Source organism: Odocoileus virginianus, chromosome 24, assembly GCF_023699985.2.
Source record: "Odocoileus virginianus isolate 20LAN1187 ecotype Illinois chromosome 24, Ovbor_1.2, whole genome shotgun sequence".
NCBI lineage: Eukaryota > Metazoa > Chordata > Mammalia > Artiodactyla > Cervidae > Odocoileus > Odocoileus virginianus.
Window position 1 is genome coordinate 17144492 of NC_069697.1, and position 16302 is coordinate 17160793.

At 41.1% G+C, this 16302-nt stretch overlaps 1 pseudogene; it reads right to left on the reverse strand.

Moving 5' to 3' along the window:
- Positions 1-14725: 14725 nt before the first annotated feature.
- Positions 14726-15803, reverse strand: LOC110131601 (large ribosomal subunit protein uL30-like; annotated as a pseudogene).
- Positions 15804-16302: the final 499 nt, after the last annotated feature.

Consider the following 16302-nt stretch of genomic DNA (forward strand, 5'->3'; position numbering starts at 1 on the left):
CATAATATATATTTATAAAATTTTGTTTCCAAAAGTAACCTGACTTCCTTGTGGAGATTTATCCTTCCACCACCATACATAATTTTAAAAAGAACAATGAACTCTAACTCTAACTGAGCTTCCCATCAACAGACAAATCTTTTGAGGACTGTCCCATCCCACCTTACAACCAGGTGAAAGTGATGTGACCTAAGTTCAAGCTATCAATCACTCACTGCGTGTGTGAACTAAATTGCTTCAGTCGTGTTAGACTCTTTGCAACCCTTTAGACTGTAGCCCACCAGGCTCCTCTGTCCATGGGGATTCTCCAGGCAAGGATGCTGGAGTGGGTTGCCATGCCCTCCTCCAGGGGATCTTCCCAACCCAGGGATGGAAACTGTGGCTCTTGTATCTCTTGCATTGGCAGGTGGGTTCTTTACACTAGCATGGCATGGGAAGCCCCAAATACTAACCCCAAGACTGTAAATGGTGTGTCACTAAGGCAAAGATATGAGAACAGTTGGGGCGAAGATTATAGCAGTAGCAGCCTCTGGGGTTTCAGGAGTCAGTGCTGTGAATGCCAGGGGTGGTTCTTGACCACATTGCTCCAAGAGAATGACCTTGGAGGGAGAATATGATTCCCATCCTTTCCCCAAGCTTCCTTTGAGCTTCCTTAATCCTGTTAATAAATCCCCAAGGGTTTTGATAAAATCAACAACCTTTCCATCTGTGCCAAGACGGTTTCTAACCCTGGAAGTTGCTGCTCAAAGTTCTTTGTGAAGATGAGGATTTTCAATAGTAGTTTAAACTGGCAGGTGGGTGGCTTCTCCATTTTTAGCAAAGTACATTTAACACAATGGGCTTCCTAGGTGGTTCAGTGTAAAGAATCCACCTGCAAGGCAGGAGATGCAAGTTTGATCCCTGGGTTGGGAAGATCCCCTGGAGGAGGACGTGGCAACCCACTCCAGTATTCTTGCCTGAAAAATTCCATGGACAGAGGGGACTGGCATGCTACAGTCCACGGGGTCGCAAGAGTCAGACACAACTTAGTGACTAAACAATTTAACACAATGCTACATTATGTCTCTAGGCACTCTCCTCAAATACCGGGGTGAACTAATTGTGACACACCCAGTTGACTATAAGCTCACCCTGGGAAAGTGGTCCTCAAAGGAAGAGAAGTTACTTTTTTGTGTCCCTGGAACCCCATGATCCTGATACTCTAGTGAAGAGCAAGGGGATGCCTGACAGGGAAGCCAGTTTGCTGAGGTCCAGGGGGAAGTATCCCCTGGCCCTGCTCTCTGCACACGGGGATCCTGGCAACTTGAGAAGGAATTACAAATGAAGGGGGAGCAAGCAGCACGTGGGGGGCCTGGGCCCTAGCTCCTGGCTACCAGTCTCATTTGAGCAGATAGATTTGCATTAAAAATGTCATTTCGAAAATGAGAAAAGCAGCCACACACATATGCAACGAAACAGATGTTCAGATTCCTCCTGCTCTTCCTTCTACAGAACTCACAGGAAACACATGTCTGTGTTGTCCTAAGTCCAGTTACTAATTAGCACGTTTCAGTAGCACATTTCATGGAGGACAGAGAGAATTTCAAAGGGATTCCTCCCTTTTAAGTTGAGACAGCTGGTGCTAATTACCAAGCAGGAAAAGAATGTGCAAACAGATCATTGAGAAGCCATCAGTGGAACAGAAGGCGGAGGGGTCTTTGGGTCCTATTGTAGAACTCCTCTGCGGTGGTCAGAAGGGACTGCATACTATCTACATCTTCACCTTGCCCCCAGGAAGCAGCTGTCCAGTTTCATCACCCTGCAAGTAGGTGGGAAACACAGTCCAAGAGCATGAACTGAAAGATCATTCACAGCATGCTTGTAAATTTCACAGAGATATAGTTCAGAGCTCTGGTAGTAAAACAGTACCCTCTCAGTCAAAGATGCACAGCATCTAGCAGCTAAGCATGGCCTTTACCTTTTTAAACAAACCCAGGGGATGATCAGTTCAAAGTTCATCTTTATAATCGTGTCACTCCAGAACTGAGGATGATCAAGACACCCAAAATGATGCCTGATGAGGAAAAAAAGAATCTTGACCTTAATTCCATCATTCCTCTAATGGAAAGACCACTAGACAAGAAATCAAAAGCTTTCTGATACACATACTCATTACAAGACTTCGAGAAAGCTATCTAGTTTTCCTGAGCCTCAGCCTTTCCTCTGTAAAATGGGAATAATGGTACCTACCACATAGGGCTGTATGTGAACATTTTGGAATATTACAAGTACAAGGTATATTCAGTCTGAATCTCTAGGTAAAGGTAAAGTCATTGAGTATCTTTGGAATGTGATTTCCAGCAAAAGCCAACCAAAATAGTCCAGCCCGGTGGAAGCATGTGAGGACCTTACAGGGGATTGATAGTCCTGGATTAACAGAAATCTCTCAGGATGACTAATTGGATTTTAGGAACTGGCTTCACCACTGGGGACAATTATGCAAAGACAGTGCGGCAAAGTGATTAAAGGTAGAAGTTCTAGAATCATACTGCCTTAGTTTCAAATTCTACCCTATCACTTCCCACTTGGGTGACCCTGGGCAGGTCACTTGACCCACCCCCAGCATAAGTTAAGGAAAACAGTAATGACAGCAGCTCATGGATGGCTTCATTGTGAGGACTCAATGAGATGTAAAATAGGCAGAGTGCTTGATAGATTATAAATTTCATCTCAAACACGATCAGTATTATGAAGACAATGTTAGTATTATTATAGTCACAGAACTGAGTAATAAATTCATTTTCCTTTATTTTTATTGTAATGACTACTGTCAGCTAACATACAATGCTTACATTGTGTAGCTTTTGTGCATATTGAATCATTTAAGCCTCAGATTAACAATCCTATGAGACATGTTAGTGAGTAGCAGGGCTAGGATTTGAAGCAGAAGCTTATTCTTCATTATTGCACAAATTAATGTAGGCCAATGATTGAGATTGGGATAGGGGGATTTAAGAGTGAACTACTTAGTACAGTGGTAGTTTGTAAGCTGGATTCAAATATGAAAATGTTACGTATGCTTGCTGGACTGAATGTCCACCTACACATCACAAGGGAAAATATATTTAGCTGTTTTGACATTATAAAGTAGTCATGGCTTGACTTATCCAAAGCATTTCCATTTGTCCTTTTCTCTCTATTTCTATTTTCAGGGAACTGAAAACATTCTAACAAATAAAAGAAGTGTTCCCCCATTCCAACTATTCTAAAGACAAAAATAATAACTCAGAATAACAGCAAGATAAATTTGATGAATCAATTACCTTTGAAAACCCACTTAACACCCACATTCACTGTCTGAAAAGTTCTAAGTTCTATCATTTTTAACAAAGCCCAGAGATTTGACTCAGTTCTTTTGGTATCAAAGAAAAAAGAAATTTCTGAATCACCGTGAGTGCTTTTTTATAAAACACCTAGTTTTTAGGAACAGTGTCTGCACCCATACCCTGCAAATCAAGAAACTTGGTAAAAACTTGTTGATTACTTAAGTGCTAATGAATAGTGTCTGGTTGATATTACATGATGTTTCCATAAATGGGAAACATAGTGATTTTTATGCATAGACTCCTTGGAACCAGGAAGACATACCTAGAAGATAGTGGCTGGCAGTAAGGCTGTAGGTCATTTATGAGTCAATTTTGTATGAGACCAGAGAAGAAAATTATTTCATGTGTAAGAATTGTTTCTGTATGTCTTATACAAAAAGTCAGAGAGAGACTGTGGCAAACAAGATGGCCTGGACAATGCCTGGGGCCGTTTAAAGACCAGAGTCCTCTGAGTACTCTGAGGTCATGCCAGCTTGCCCAAAGACTTGCTCTTTCTCTTGCTGGCTCTCTCTCCCAGATTCCGGTTCTAATCATGCCCACCTCTTGCCAACTAAGTCGCTACATCCTGCATCTGTGCTCTTATTTACGCTTGGCTTCCTCTCCAACTTTTCTTCCGTCTCTAATAATCCATATCTGACAATTTTCAGACGCCTGATCAAAACCTAGGTGCCAGCTCCTAGACTGTAGTTCTTGTGCACTTAGTAGACCTTTACTCATTGAACCAGTACTATAACGCCTTTGAAATGAAATTCTTGCCATTTAATTATGCACCAGGTCTTGTATTACACTTAAATTTTTCTCTTATTAAACTGCTTGACAATAGAGTCCACAATTTCCACATCTTTTCCATATGCCAATGAATTGCTCCTTGTGCAATGCATCACAGCTAGTAGAGATTCCACAACTATAGCAAATTATCCAGAATTTCATGTCTTCAACTTGTCTGTACCATTGTGAGGGCTCTGTGAAAGATGTATAATTAGTTCTTGGTATTGTGACAAGAAGTTGCAGCACCATCAGTGTTGACTCTGCCAAAATCTGCAGATAACATCTGCTTAAATTCTAGGAGCAGGTGGAAAGCTGCTTGATCACAGTTAATGCATGGAAGGCCAGTTAACATCATTATGAGCATGGTATTGGGAGTTAAACTCTCCAGTCTCTGCCACTGTTTATAGTTGGCTGAGCCAATTAACCTCTCTAACCTCAGCTTTATATTCTATTTGTTGTTGTTCAGTACTCATGAAGTTGTGTCCAATTCTTTGCGATCCCATGGGCTATAGCATGTCAGGCTTCCCTGTCATTCACTAACTCCTAGCAAAATGGTTGTCTGAGGAGGCCTTACAAATAGCTGTGAAAAGAAGAGAACTAAAAAGCAAAGGAGAAAAGGAAAGATATTCCCATGTGAAGGCAGAGTTCCAAAGAGTAGCAAGGAGAGATAAGAAAGTCTTCCTCAGTGATCAATGCAAAATAATAGAGGAAAACAACAGAATGGGAAAGACTAGAGATCTCTTCAAGAAAATTAGAGATACTAAGGGAACATTTCATGTAAGATGGGTTCGATAAAGGACAGAAATGGCATGGACCTAACAGAAGCAGAAGATATTAAGAAGAGGTGGCAAGAATACACAGAAGAACTATACAAAAAAGATCTTCATGACCCAGATAATCGTGATGGTGTGATCACTCACCTAGAGTCAGATATCCTGGAATGTGAAGTCAGGTGCACCTTAGAAAGTATCACTACGAACAAAGCTAGTGGAGGTGATGGAATTCCAGTTGAGCTATTTCAAATCCTGAAAGATGATGTTGTCAAAGTGCTGCACTCAATATGCCAGCAAATTTGGAAAACTCAGCAGTGGTCACAGGACTGGAAAAGGTCAGTTTTCATTCCAATCCCCAAAAAAGGCAATCCCAAAGAATGCTCAAACTACCACACAATTGCACTCATCTCCCATACTAGTAAAGTAATGCTCAAAATCCTCCAAGCCAGGCTTCAGCAATACGTGAACCGTGAACTTCCAGATGTCAAACTGGTTTTAGAAAAGGCAGAGGAACCAGAGATCAAATTGCCAACATCCACTGGATTATCTAAAAAGCAAAAGAGTTCCAGAAAAACATCTATTTCTGCTTTATTGACTATGCCAAAGCCTTTGACTATGTGGATCACAATAAACTGTGGACAATTCTTCAAGAGATGGGAATACCAGACCACCTGACCTGCCTCTTGAGAAACCTATATGCAGGTCAGGAAGCAACACTTAGAACTGGACATGGAACAACAGACTGGCTCCAAATAGGAAAAGGAGTATGTCAAGGCTGTATATTGTCACCCTGCTTTTTTAACTTATATGCAGAGTACATCATGAGAAACGCTGGGCTGCAAGAAGCACAAGCTGGAATTAAAATTGCCGGGAGAAATATCAATAACCTCAGATATGCAGATGACACCACCCTTATGGCAGAAACTGAAGAGGAACTAAAAATCCTCTTGATGAAAGTGAAAGGGGAGAGAGTGAAAAAGTTGGCTTAAAGCTTAACATTCAGAAAATGAAGATCATGGCATCTGCTCCCATCACTTCATGGGAAATAGATGGGGAAACAGTGGAAACAGTGTCAGACTTTATTTTTGGGGGCTCCAAAATCACTGCAGATGGTGATTGTAGCCATGAAATTAAAAGACACTTACTCCTTGGAAGGAAAGTTATGACCAACCTAGATAGCATATTAAAAAGCAGAGACATTACTTTGCCAACAAAGGTCCATCTAGTCAAGGCTATGGTTCTTCCAGTGGTCATGTATGGATGTGAGAGTTGGACGATGAAGAAAGCTGAGCACTGAAAAATTGATGGTTTTGAACTGTGGTGTTGGAGAAGACTCTTGAGAGTCCCTTGGACTGCAAGGAGATGCAACAAGTCCATCCTAAAGGAGATCAGTCCTGGGTGTTCATTGGAAGGACTGATGCTGAAGCTGAAACTCCAATGCTTTGGCCACATCATGTGAAGAATTGACTCATTGGAAAAGACCCTGATGCTGGGAGGGAGTGGGGGCAGGAGGATAAGGGGATGACAGAGGATGAGATGGCTGGATGGCATCACCGACTCAATGGGCATGAGTTTAAGTAAACGCTGAGAGTTGGTTATGGATAGAGAGGCCTGGCGTGCTATGATTCATGGGGTCGCAAGGGGTCGGACACGAATGAGCAACTGAACTGAACTGAACTGAACTTTGCTCAAATTCATGTCCATTGAGTTGGTGATGCTATCTAATCATCTTAGGTGAAGATAATCATAGTATCTGTCTTATAGAGTTTTTATAAATATAAAGAAGATATTAATAATACAGATAGCATGTACCTGGAACAAGGGAAGCCCTCTATCAGGATTAAAATAACTAACCAAGAACTCAAATATGTTTTAAAGACACAGCAGACTACTGCTAATGGTACTCAATGTATCCTGTTTTAAGGCTTAAGTTATATTAATACATATTTATTTAATATTTAAGTATTTTATAATTAATAGTTTTTAATCTTGAAAGCAGTGTGCCATCCAGGTGTCACTGCAGCTTGATCTTCATTCAGACATAGGTTAGAGTTCTAGTCTTTCCACTTAATAGTCAAATGACAAAGGGCAAGTTGGCTAATATCTTGAAACTTCAGTTTCCTTCTCTGACATGAAGCCAAAAAAGGTCATTCTTACTTGGTGAGATGGTTAAAATTGCATGTAAATCCTCTAACAGTCAATGAAGACAGCTGTCGTGACTTCTGAGCCCTCTATTTTCCTGATTATCCTAAGGGACAGCAGCTGTGTAAGCTGAAGATCAACCTATAGCAGAAAGCCACACAAGACGCTTTACAGCGTCTTCCTCTTCCTAAGGGCATTCTCCCAGAATTAAGAGGCCAGTATTTCTCTGGGAACAGACTCACGTGGGAGAGCTTGGAGTAGGCAATTTGTGGATTCATTTTCTGTCGTGTTGGCAGAATGTGGGCTGTCATCACAGGCTGGGTATTGTCTTTGATTCTTGCAGTCTTATAATGGTCACACTGGGGCATGGTGTTATTTTCATCTCTATGAAGGACTGATTATAAGGTAAAGCTGTACAGTCTGACCCATGTGCCAGGTGTCTACTGTAATAACACCAAGTATTATTACTTTAAAAAAAATAATAGAGGTGTGGAGGGGAAACAAGGAGCCACTAACCAGCAAGCACTTCAAACCACAGCACAGAGACCAGATGTTGCTAGGCCGTGTTTTGCTAGGGTAAGTTCCATTTCATCTTCCCTGGAATCAAATGATGAATTCAACCAGTATCTGGTGGTGATTTAGTTGGTAAGTCATGTCCAGCTCTTTTGTGACCCTACGGACTGTAGACCACCAGGTTCCCCTGCTATGGGATTTCCCAGAGAAGAAAACTGGAGTGGGCTGCCATGTCCTTCTGCAAGGGATCTTCCCAACCCAGGGACGGAACCAGCATCTCCTGCATTGCAAGTGGTCTCTTGTATTGCAGGCAGTCTCTTGCATTGCAGGTGGATACTTTACTGCTTGCTGAGTCACCAGAGAGGCCCAGAGCAATGAAGTTGAAAATTATTTAGCAACATCAGGAACTGAAGGCAGTTTCTTTTTCTTTTCTCCACCGAAGGGGCAGTGAGAATGTAGACAGAAGACATGTAGAACTATCCAAAAAGCAAAATAAAAGTCTAGTTAATTCAATTCATTCTTCCTTACATAAAATAGAATTTGGCTATTCATTCATTCATTAATCCAATTTGTACTAGGAACTGAAAAATTCATGGGGCATAATACTTACGACAAGGGCAAACATAAAAATAAAACACAGTCCTTAACCTCAAGAGGCTTATATTCTAGACCCTCTGGGATCCAATGCCTGATGAGGTGAGGTGAAGCTGATATAATAATAATAGAAACAAAAGTACACAATAAATGTAAGGTGCTTGAAGCATCCCGAAACCATCCCTGGCCTTGCCTGGTCTGTGGAAAAACTGTCTTCCTTGAAACTGGTCCCTGGTGCCACTAAGTTTGGGGGGCCACGGTTCTAGAGGTTTAGCAAGCAGAAACCAACCAAACCAAGAAATAAAAAACACCATAATTACAAACTAAAATAATACCTTCGAGCATGAAAGAGAGAGAGAGAGATGAGAGAGAAGAATCACAGGAAAGGATACTTATTGCAGAAACAGGCGCCTGGAGGAGTCATTTAAACTGAGACATAAAGGATGGAACAAGGAATGGATGTTTTCAGCTGAGGGAACAGGATGTGAGGAGACCTGAAGGCAGGAGGCAACAGTGTGTGAAAAGGCCTGAGGGAAGAATTCACTAAGAAGAGTGAGTAATGTGGAGAGTGTCAGGATGAGAGTAGAAAAATAGTTAAGGGCCAGCTCATGCAGGCCCTCTAAGTCATGACGCATATTGTTAGCAGACTAGGAAACCACTGAATAGTTTCTAGGAGGAGAAAGACATAATACAATTTTGATAATCTAATATAACAATTGGAGGGCAGGCTAATGAGACAGATTTCTGAAACTCTAAGCTTGGCTCCACCATGTATTAGCTGCGCGACCTTGAGCAAATTGCTTTGTTTCCTCATCTGCAAAGAGCAATAATCATAGTATCTACTGCACTGTTTTGACGTTTAAATGAATTATTTCATAGGAAACTGATAGGACAGTGGCTAAGACATAGTAAGTACTAAATTTTTCACTTTAAAATTGTTCATTTTATGTTATGTTCATTTCACCTTAAATTTTTAAAAAGCAACAGAATGGATATTCTGTTTGGTCTCTTTCAACTGGATGAAGAGTTCTGAGAGCAAAGGAGCTCAGTGTTCTGCTTGGGGTATTTGACTATGTGACGTTCCCAATTTATACCAATGAAGAAGCAAGAAATAAATTATCACAACTCCCCACATAAAAAGTAAAACAAGTGAAATGTTTCATATGAGTAAGAAGAAAATTTAGACAAAAGATAAGACCTAGGACCACCTCTGAGCAATGCCAACATTTGAGAACCCAGCAGAAAAGACTGAGAAGAAGGAAATAAGGAAAATAATCATGGAAACCAAGGGATAAGCATACTTCAAGCAAGTGAAGTGTCACCTTTGACAAATATTGCTGAGAGGCCAAGGAAGATGGGCAGGGAAGACCTCCACTGGATTAGACAGCCTGAAGGCTGTTGCTCACCTTACCAGAGAGGGTTCCAGGTAGAAGAGGCATAGAAGCACACTGGACTGAGTTGAAGGGTGGAAGAAAGATAAGGAGATAGAAGCAGTTTTTTCAGTTATAGATTTAGAATTCCGTTACAAAGGAGAACAGAGAAATAAGGCAGGAACTGAAACAGCATGTAGGGTCATTAAAAAAAAAGTCTTTGAAGAAGGAAAATACTAGGGTATGCTTGTATGATAAAGGAAATGATTAAATGAGAGATGTTTCTGCTGAGGAAAAACATGAAGAACTCAAGGAGCAAAGTCTTTGATAACACAAAAGGTAGTGGAAGCCAGTGCAAAAGTGGAAAAATATCCCTTCTTGGCCGAGGAGGAGCACTTCCATCATGGTGGAGGAAGGAGAATTGGGATGCAGATGCACGGCACTTGGCAGGTTTTGTGGTGGGAAGATGAGTTCACTTTCAGTGACTTCTGTTTTCTCAATGAAATATGATTCTGGGTCATTCTTAGGAGGATGAGTGGGAGGCTTGAGGAAAAAGGAGATGATATGGCACAGTCATCTCACAGAGAGGGAGAAACTCAACAAGATTCCTGAGCAGCTCTGAGTGCCGGCTTGAGGTTTCTGAGTTCTGCATCAGTCATCTTGGCTGTGTGACTTTACCCAGCAAAGTTGCTGTGTCTTGGGTTTGGGCAAGTGAAAAGCAGGGAAGATTCCTGCAACCTTAGAATAGCTGTTATGAATCACCCCAGGTCTATGGTGTCCGCTTCCTGCTCATTGGCTAGTGAGCATCGAAGGAAGTTCAACGAGCCCATCTGTTAAATGTAGAAGAGGACAGACCTCAGCATCAAGATGTTTTGTGCCTGGGCAGCTGCCAGCAGTAGTAACAAGGTTATGTCCAAATCCCTGTCTCCAGCTAGCCAAGGCATTCAGTAAGAAACAGTCTTCTAGCTAGCTATACTTTCACTGATGATCGGAAAGAGTTGCCGTGGAAATTGTCATATTAGAAAGGTCAAAGTTGTCTCAGGAGCTTCAATGCAGCCTAATTTGGTGTGAGATAGATCTGAATGAAAAGATAAAATACAGAAGAGGTGGAAAGAAATGTATGTGTGTTTCTTCCAAGTATGTTGTTTTGCTATTGTTCAGTTGCTAATCTTTACAATCCCATGGACTGCAGCATGCCAGGCTCATCCGTCCTCCAATATCTCCTGGAGTTTGTTCAAATTCATGTCCATTGAGTGGGTGACGATATCTAACCATCTCATCCTTTGCCGCCCTCTTCTCTTGCCTTCAATATTTCCCAGCATCAGGGTCTTTTCCAGTGAATCAGCTCTTCGCATCAGGTGGCCAAAGTATTTGAATTTCAGCCTCAGCCTCAGTCCTCCCAATGAATATTCAGGGTTGATTTGCTTAAGTGTTGACTGGTTTGATCTACTTGCAGTCCTAGGGACTCTCAAGAGTCTTCTCCAGCACCAGAATTCAAAAGCATCAATTCTTTGGTGCTCAGCTTTCTTTATGGTACAACTCTCATATCCATACATGACTATATACAGCAATCTATTTGAGCTAAATTGTGTCAAAATAAGTTCCAAATGAGTGTGGTCTAAAGGAATGTGAGAAAAGGAAAAATATAATGTTTATAAATCCTGTAGAAATCACTAAAACAAAAAGTAGGATATGAAGAAAGGGTGGGTTTTAACGGTGTCAGAAAGGTTTTCATATAGATTTATCAAAGAAGGAATACTGCAGCCATTAATGTTCTCATTATGCATCACATGAATCCTCTGTGCCGTCCTTTGGGAGTTTTCCTGTCTTTCGTCACTTCGTTTCGTGAGGCTCACATGTCCTCCCCTGCTCCTCACCATCTGTCCACACCTACTCCTCCTTTAGGGATCCATTCTGTCTTCTCATTATGCTTCAGGTGGCAGTTTAACAAACTCTCCAGGAAGATTTCCATTATGCCATTCAGCCTTGTTAATTCCATTTTACAGAATATGCTTTCTTGAGAACACTTAATAATTATATTTTTTTGGAGGGTGTGGGGAATTGTTTGGTAGCCATCTATCTCTGCTAGCCACTATATTCCCAGTTTTTGTCATATATCCTGACACACAGAGACCATTAATAATTGTGAAAGGAAAGAAGGAAAGGGAAGAGGGGAAAAGGAGTAAAAACAGGGAGGAAGAACAACAGGGGTGCCACTCAACCTACAAAGTTTTCTCCCTTCTTTGAATTCATAGGAAATTGGTTCTTTGCTTTGTATTTAATACTTAAATATATGCCATTCTGATACAACTCTTGTGTTTTCTGATGTACAAAGATTGCACACACAGTTAAGTACTGAAATGTATAAGACTCATACCATTCATATGTAAGAATATAGGAAATGCCATATGCTGAGAATGGCATAAAAAATGCCCTTGAACATGTAGATAATTTATCATGAATCTTCTAGGGTTTTATCTGAAATATTGTTTTTATTGATCTTATTCACTTTTTAAATTGCTACTTTTTTGAAGTATAGTTGCTTTGCAATGTTTCAAGTTTACAGAAAAGTGATTCTGTTACACACACATCTGAATATATTCTCTCTTTCTTTTCCATTATGGGCTATTACAGGATATTAAACATAGTTCCCTGTGCTATACAGTAGATTCCTGTAATGGTATATCTGTTAATCCCAAATTACAAATTTATCCCTCTCCATCTTTCCTTTTGGGTAATGATAAATTTGTTTTCTATGTCTGTGAGTCAATTTCTGTTTTATAAATGGGTTCACTTGTATTATTTTTTTAGATTCCACATACAAGTGATCTCATATAATTTTGTCTTTCTCTGTCTGACTTGTTTCACTCGGTATGAAAATCTCTAGGCCCATCCATGTTGCTGCAAACGGCATTATTTCATTATTTTTTATAAGTAATATTTCATTGTATATTGGCATATATACATCATCCTTATCCATTCATCTCTCTGTGGACATTGCAGTTGCTTCCATGTACTGGCTTTTGTAAATGGTGCTGCTGTGAACACTGGGGTGCATCTATTTTTTCGGGTTTGAGTTTTCTCCAGATATATACAAAGGAGTGGGATTGCTGGATCATATGGTAACTCTAATTTTTTTTTTTTTTTTTTAGTTTTTTAAGGAAACTTCATACTGTTCTCTAGTGACTGCATCAAGTTACATTCCCATCAAAAGTGTAGGAGGGTTCCCTTCCTCCACACTCTCTCCAGTGATTATCATTTGTAGATCTTTTGATGCTAGCCATTCTGACTGGTGTGAATTGATACATCATTGTGGTTTTGATATGCATTTCTCCAAAAATCAGTGATGCTGAGCATCTTTTCATATGCCTGTTGGCCATCTCTATATCTTCTTTGGAGAAATGCCTATTTAAGTCTTTTGCCCATTTTTAAATTTTTTTTTTCTTTTGAGCTGTACGAGGTGTTTGAGTATTTTGGAAATTAATCCCTTGTTAGCTGCATCATTTGCAAATGCTTTCTCCCATTCTGCAGGCTGTCTTCTTGTTTCGTTTATGGTTTCCTTTGCCATGTAAAAACTTTTAATCAGGTCCCATTTGTTTATTTTTGCTTTTATTTCCGTTAATCTAAGAGAAGATCCAAAAATATATTGCTGAAATTTATGTCAAAGAGCGCCCTGCCTATGTTTTCCTCTAGGAGTTTTATAGTATCTTTAGGTCTTTAATCCATTTTGAGTTCAATTTTTATATGGTATTAGAAAATATTCTAATTTCATTCTTTCACGTGTAGCTATTTAGTTTTGTCAACACCACTTGAACTTGGGCCTTTCCATGGAATGATATAATCCTTAAAAATCCTAAATGCCATCTGAAAGTAGCAAGGGGTTCTTACTTTCCAGCTTTCATCGCCCATCACTCTTAGCTTCACGTTTTGTGTGTGTGTGTTAGTCGCTCAATCGTGTCGGACTCTTTGCGACCCTGTGAACTGGTAGTCCGCCAGGCTTCTCTCTCTATGGGATTTCCCAGGCCAGAATACTGGAGTGGGTAGCCATTCCCTTCTCCAGGGGATCTTCCTGGCCCAGGGATCGAATCCAGGTCTCCCACATTGCAGGCAGATTCTTTACTGTCTGAGCCACAGGGAAGCCTGCTTCATGTTTTACACTCTATCAATTCTGAACAATGCTCATAGTTCCTCAGAGGTCCTTTCTGTCTTCTGCCTGCAATGTTTTCTTCTGAGGATCAATCTCTACTCATTCAAGATTTACTACATCCTTCACATCATCTAGGAAGCCCTCTAGCATTCCCACCACCACCTCTGTTCTACATAAATTATTGTGTGAGTCCGTACTTCACTGCAAGACTGTCTATTTTCTTTGTATTCTCAGGGCTTAGTACATGGGCTGAAATTCATAAACTCAATAAACATTTATGAAACTGAGCTATTGTTCATTTTGAAGCTACACCCTTCATGATTTCATAGACTTCACTTCAGCCTTCCTGAACATTTGCTCCAGGTTAATTACTGTAATTTTTGTGTGTGTGTGTGTGTGTGTGTGTGTGTGTGTGTGTGTGTATGTCTTTCTAATTGTGCTTTAAGTTCTTCCCAAAACAAGGCCCTGGGAATCCCCAAGTTGAAATACACCTTTGGGCTTGGTCTATTGCTCTCTTGTATTCATACTGGAGTATTCATTCACAAACCTTAAACTCTAGGAAAGAAGATGTGACAAAATAGGACTCCCTCCTCCATAGCATGAGTCACTGGCTGGTTTCAGAGTGGATGGTGGCCAGCGGGGAAAACACACAGGAACTTTTCCTTGGAACCGAGGTAGGATAAAAAGGGCCTGCTGTGTATATCACCATCTTTTCCCTGACACTTCCCCTGCAGTTTCCGAGAATGTAACAGTAAATAACCTTTGAAGATGGGCTTCCCAGGTGGCTCATTGGTAAGAATCTGCCTGATCATGCAGGAGCTACTCGAGATGTAGCTGTGATTCCGGGTCCGGAAGATCCCCTAAGGGAGAAAATGGCAACCTACTCCAGTATTCTTGCCTGGAAAATTCCACAGACAGAGGAGCCTGGTGGGCTTAGTCCATGGGGTCACAAAGAGTCGGACATGACTGAGCAACCAAGCATGCATGCAACATTTGAAGATACTGGGTAACATTACAGGAAACAAAAACACATGCTCCCGATGCACTGTGCTTTCAGAGATTCTGGGTTTCGTCCACCTGCCCCGTGAGCTGAGTGTTGCGTTTGCCTCCATAACCAGGTGAGCCCCCCTCCTTGAGGAAGCCCACTCTATTCTTGGTAGCACAGTGGGCCACTGAGAGGTGGAAACGGCACAAGAACCCTGAGACCACCTGAAAATTCTTCCCTGGGAAGGCAACTTTATGAATGAAATCTTCCAAGCAAATGACACCAAACTTGCCCCAGTGCTGCTCAATCATTCTGTTGTCTGTCAGAGGGACGCTTTTATTCTTGACCTTGGATTGTCTGTGTTTCAAGTTAAGTTCCTGAAAAAACTTTAGATTTGGAAATCCTCGGGTCACATAAGGGTTCCCCTGGTGGCTCAGACAGTAAAGAATCCTCCTGCAGTGCAGAAGACCTGGGTTTGATCCCTGGGTCAGGAAGATCCCCTGGAGAAGGGAATGCAACCCACTCCAGTATTCTTGCCTGGAGAATCTCATGGACAGTGGAGCCTGGCCGGCTATAGTCCACGGGGTCACAAAGAGCTGGACACAACTGAGCACACACACATACCCAGGTCACAGGAAGTTCCACTATTCCAAAGTGAGTTGATGGTAGGAAAGGTTACTTTCACAAAGAAACCACTGAAAATCTTATTCAGGCAAAGTCTTGCAACGATCCTTAGCACTAGTTCATTCACCCCATTAACCCTTTGGATGCTTAGAACAAAGGTCAAGAAATGTTTATCTGGGACTTCCAAGCCACAGAGTTTCACTTCTAACTGTCTAAGGCATACTCTGTTATGCAGTTGCTAGCAGGAATCATTTAGGAACCATAATGCCTAAACTTGAGCTCTTTTCATTTCCTCTGCTGCTTCTTTTTTGCAAAAGCACCTGCTCTTCTTGGGGAGCTTTGAAGGCCTGATATGCCTTCTTTCCAGGTGACTTTATGGAACCAAAAGGATCTCTCTTTTACTCTTCCTCCACCATCTTTCTAATGTTGCGGCTACTGCTCATACGCAGCCCCAGTGCCTTAACTAACCCTAGAGAGGTCGGCTGGGACGGGGAGGGAGACTCGGGAGGGAGGGGGATACATGTATAATTATGACTGATTCATGCTGTTGTACAGCAGAAGCCAACACAACATTGTAAAGCACTTACCCTTCAAATAATAAAAATTTTAGAAGAAAATAAAAGATAACCCCATTAGGAGAGGGCATAATACTTACCAGCAAAAGATTTTCCACATTAAACCATCCTTTAAAAAAAAAAAATGTATATTGGTTATACAAACCTGTGTCATAAATTTAACAAAATTATCCATTCCTATAAAAATTACTTTTAAAAAATATCATACTATTTTATCCTCAGAAAGTGGCATCAGCTTCTACCACACAATTAAAAAAAAAAAAGTGGCATTAAATGGACACCTTGAAAATAAGAACGCATGCTTTTAGTCCAGGCACTCTTCAGATTTTCCTCTTTCTTCTTTGCCCTATTCCCTCTCTCCCACCATTTTCCTTCCTTTGTTCATCTCCATTTCCCCTCTGCTTTCCAACTGCCAGTGACAGATGGGACTGGACTTGCTTAGACTC